General features: G+C 40.2%; 1 pseudogene; it reads right to left on the bottom strand.

Annotated features, from left to right (window-relative positions):
* Positions 1–2,726: 2,726 nt before the first annotated feature.
* LOC147025310 (uncharacterized) lies at positions 2,727–4,470 on the bottom strand (annotated as a pseudogene).
* Positions 4,471–5,000: the final 530 nt, after the last annotated feature.

The following is a 5,000-nucleotide window of genomic DNA, read 5'->3' as shown; positions in this document are numbered from 1 at the left end:
AGAACCATTTTCTTGCCTGTCAATTCACTTAGAACGATGGCTAAATTTGCGGTGATGCTAATTTTTTCATTCCACCCTCATGTGTTGGATTTCAAAGTCACAAGTCAGACATGACTTTTTATTTTTTTATATACATAGTAGAGGCTCATGGAAGAGGTAATACGCCGAATGGATCAGGACACAACAGGCCAAAAGGATAATGTCGAGAGAGGGGGGAAAACGCCAACAGCGGAGCTGAAGGCCAAGATAGAAGGATGCAGACAAACACAATAGGTGTGGGGAGGAATGGGGGGGGGGCAGGAGAGGATGCATGAAGTGGACAAGGTTGATATAGAAGGAAACTCTCAGTAAGGAAACTGGAATTTCGGAAAGAGGAGGTATTGGTATGGGTGGGATTAACGGCGGTAGAAAAGATCATCGTTTTTGATTGGGGATGATCTGAGATGGTGATGAACAGCTGTCTTGAAGACCTGCAGGTAAGAATGAGACTGAAGATGTGAAAGTTGGTTTCACAGGCAGTAAAAAGGAGGAACGAATGAGTGGAGGTGAGCAGTGATCCTGGATTTAGGTAGTTTCACCAGAACGGGGATAATGGTGAACCATGTGTGCCCTTCAGAAACCTGGGGGTAGGGGGGGGGGGACAAAGTACAGAAAGAGCAGAGGGTTGAAGACCAGAAAGGAGGTGGTAGAAGACAGAGAAACCACCAACCTGTCTGCCATGGTGAAGTGATAAGCCCAGAGACAGCTTCATCTTGGGAGATTCCACTAATTTTAAAAGCCTTGGTTTCCAAAAAAAAGATTTTTTTTTTTTAATGGTCATCTGCACATTACTCAAGATACATTAATAGCATGGATCATTGGCTGATCACAGTTGTCACATGTCAAGTACTCTCCATGGGAAACAAGTCTGCTTTTTGATGATGACATAGATGGCTTCTTTATGACGTCATAATTGCATATGTCGAACGCTTTATCCGATCGGTATGGGAATTTTTGAGGGTCATCTATGGCTAAATTGTACAGGGGTTTTTTTTTCCTTTGTTTTTAACCATATTGTTTTTAACATAAAACCTTCAAAAATCTTCTCTGAAATGGCTGAACAGATCAAGGCAAAGCTTTTCAGGTATGATCGCCTATCCATGAGGAACAAAAAGTTCTCCACCTACGAGGTCAAAGGTCACATCGATTGGCAGCTATGATTTTTATGAACAATAAACCTTTAACAATCTTCTTCTCTAGAATGGCTTAACAGATCAAGTGGAAACTTCATCCACATATTTTCCAAATATTGGGAATATCAGGATGTTCATGAATAATTAATAAGTCACATGGTCTGGCAGCCATATTGGATTGAACGCAAATCTTAAAAAAAATTATTTCACTTGAATTGCTTCATCAATCGACTCGAAACATCACAATTATAATCTCGTAGTCATGTGGAATATATGTTTTATATTTCAACGTGATCAGACACATGGTCTGACAGCCAGAATTATTTAATGTTTTTGAATCTGGGTTCAGGGATTTAAATCACACTTGGTACAATTATGTACAATGATGCGATAATCTGTGCAGAGGCATATCTGGCGACATCGTGACGTCGAAGATTGCCCTTCTAGTTTGAAAATGTTTGTATTTCTTGTGTATATATATATATATATATATATATATATATATATATATATATATATATATATATATATATATATATATATATATGAGGATTCCAAGGCTTCCCACCATGAAGTACCACTTAAGTACTGCACCTCTATTTAAGTACTATTTTTGTCAATGATTGTTGGGAGACATCCTGATATTTTGATAAATCGTAATTTTTGGGGAAAATTCAATGATTTATTAATTGTCATACCGGTGCAGTAGTCTGAAATTTGTTGGTTTCTTTAGCCAGAATTTTATTTGGACTTTCAAATCATTGATTAATTTATCCATGCCTGTCAAGCTGCTCATTACCAACCCTTCTGCCAAGGTGAACTTCGAATATGTTGTTGCTTAGCAACATGAGGTAAAAATATTTTATGTGGGTGCACGTCTGGGCATGCCTTCAAGCTCTCTGAGAAGGTATATAAAAGGGCCTTTCACACCTAAAGCCTTAACCCCTGACTTTTTCAGCCTTGTGCTAAGCATTGATTCCAGGTTTTTTTAGCCCGGTTTCACACCTCCTTTGTTCACCCCAGGTTAACGCTTAATCTCGGTTTTCTTTTCACACCTCAGGAGCACTGACCCTGGCTAAGTCTAATGTCATGAATATGCATGATTTATTGAACAAAAAACGCACTCGCACAATATGGATTGAATACATGAAGGTCAAGGGCCACCTATCCCAACATGACACCTTCTCACTGTTTTGTCTTGTCGTAATTCAATTTTTGCTGCAAAGTTGAGGGAAAGACATCAAAGAAATGGACTATAATGTAGACAGAGATTCATACCATCGGTACCAGTTTGAAGAGCATTTTTATACTTCTTCTTGTACTTATTATTAGTGGGGGGGGGCTATGTAGTTTTGTGTGCAATTCATGTTAATTTGTGGAAACCACTGTGAAATTATTCTTCTTGGTCCCACTAACTGGAAAAATGATGTTGCCATTTTTTTCTGTTGACCTTTAGTGACCTTGCCTCAAGGTCAAAGGTCAAGCGTCATTACAGTGACCATACTTCATTCAAAGTATATCGACCTTGGTGCCAAAATGTGGCAAAATTCACATGGAACAGTGTATATGACATTTGTTTCATCATTTAACCATTCATTTTTTGGCAATATGCAAATGAGCCAATTACAGATCAACATATGTATAATTAGCATACACATACCTCATTAAACATATATCCGGGCCATATATATATATATATATAATAGCCAGCACATCCCATCTCTTGATAATGTTAATTGTCAGTAGTTCATCACAAATTTGTACTCGGTTTGTACTCGACTTGGCGTTTTGACTTGTAGGAGTACATGATGTTTTGACTAATGACTAGGACATCTCGGTGAATGCTGGCTGAACGTACTGCTGTGTGAATGCTCGTGGCTGGCCCTTGCAGTAGCCAATGGATGAAGGAATATAGGGCTTTCGGCACATGCTTTTGTGCATCATCTATTGTCAACTCTCCATCAAATTCCCATGGTTTCTTGACCTCATCAGCTATAGCTTCTCTTAGAATAGAAGCACGATGAAACAGTTAGTGTATTTTACTATCAGTGTTCTTTGCCATCGCATCTTCGATGGTGGCATCACGCACTGCTGTGGTAAAACCAGCTCTGACTTCCTGCGGGATTTTGGCCTCTTGAAGTGAACATTGTCTATATGGGAGGATATTTTTTGCTTCACATCATGCACTTGTGGTAGTATGTTCACACCATGTGTTTCAAGAATGCTGCAGTACGTGCTGTGCAGTTCCGACATGTTGAGCTCCGTACAATCTGTGAGAAGGCTTTTGACCAGGCTAAGAAACTCAATATTTCTGATGCAATTACACCAACATTTGTGTCTTCTGCTGGCCGTTGCCTGTCCTGGCTGTCTCGTTTTGATGCTCGCTTAACATGCTTCACCCAACATGCCAGGTGATACTTCACATCAATAGCACGAGCATCGTCCGCATTGATAGCAGCACTTAGTTGCACTTTCCATGTCTCATTGGCACTCTGTTCAACAGCTTTCCGTATTTGCTCCCCTGCATTGAATGAGGAAACCTCGTGTAATTATTGACTGTCATCTTCTCCCCAAAAGAAGCACAACTCCTTATTGTATGTTGGGGTTGCAGACCGTGTGAAACGTAGTGTCAGTTTGGTTAGAAGCAGCTACTGCTTGTTCGTTTTGATTACTTGCACTAGAGCACCTAGGGCGACCACGTTTTTTCTGAAGTTGCAGACTTTCTTGCTGTTGACATGCCTTCCCATAACGCTTTCGAGCACGTTCAAGGTGCCTGGTGTGACGCGTCTCACTGTAGCATTTGCGGTGCCATTTTGCTTTGTTGGCTTCCAAGTATGTGTCTGTAACATTTTCCAATCTGCGGCTAATCTCGGGGAATTCACCATCTCCAGACTGCCCACGTTTGCGAACGAAACTCAAAAACTTTGAATATGATTCAGATTCTGGCTCTGTTACAAGTCTATCACTGGCAAGCCTTTGATATACTATGCAGAGTTTGAAATCGGTCTCCTGCCGTGGTCTTTTGGCGTTGGAAGGACCGTCATGTCTCTGAAATTCCATCTTCAAGCTGATGTCCAGATGATTCACGTTTCTGTAACAGACAAATATTAAAAACCATTATTGGGGCAAGGGCAAATCGATCATATAACTGAAACAAGTCAAATAATTAATGTGTACAGGGTTCCCACGGCCTGGAAAATCCTGGAAAAGTCATGGAATTTCATTTTCAATTTCCAGGCCTGGAAAGTCATGGAAATTGACTGGAAAGTCCCTGAAAAGAACAAACATAATATATGTAATGGGCTTTCCATGTATGGTGAAGACTATATGCTAATTCTGCATTTTTTTTTTTTTATCTTTAATTAGGTCATTTACATATTAATTTGTATATTGAAAAATATTTGAGGTCAAATGACAAAACAAATGGCATATTCAATGTTCCTTGTAAAATTTGGCAGATTTTGGTACCAAGGTCGATATACTTTGAATGAAGTATGGTCACTGCAATGATGCTTGACCTTTGACCTTGAGGCAAGGTCACTAAAGGTCAACAGAAAAAATGCCAACATCGTTTTTCTGATAAGTTGGACCCAATAGAATACATTTATGGTGGTTGCGCAAAATTAACATGAACTGCACACGAACTTCAAACCAAGCTCATAGCCCCCCCCCCCCCCCCACTATATGCTTATGACGATGATTGTGAGTTGGTCCACCATCCTCCATGGTTTCTGAAATAATTCCGTCCGGCTCATTCGGCTCGCTATTCCTGTTCGTTACACGACCCACGACTCCCGTCTGGGTCGGTCCGTGTCCCATTTTCTCACG

The sequence above is a fragment of the Eptatretus burgeri genome, chromosome 6, assembly GCF_056783735.1.
Source record: "Eptatretus burgeri isolate ZD-2024b chromosome 6, Ebu_testis_v1, whole genome shotgun sequence".
Classification (NCBI taxonomy): Eukaryota; Metazoa; Chordata; class Myxini; order Myxiniformes; family Myxinidae; genus Eptatretus; species Eptatretus burgeri.
Note: the sequence above shows the minus strand (reverse complement) of the source record. Positions and strands in the feature narration are given on the sequence as shown.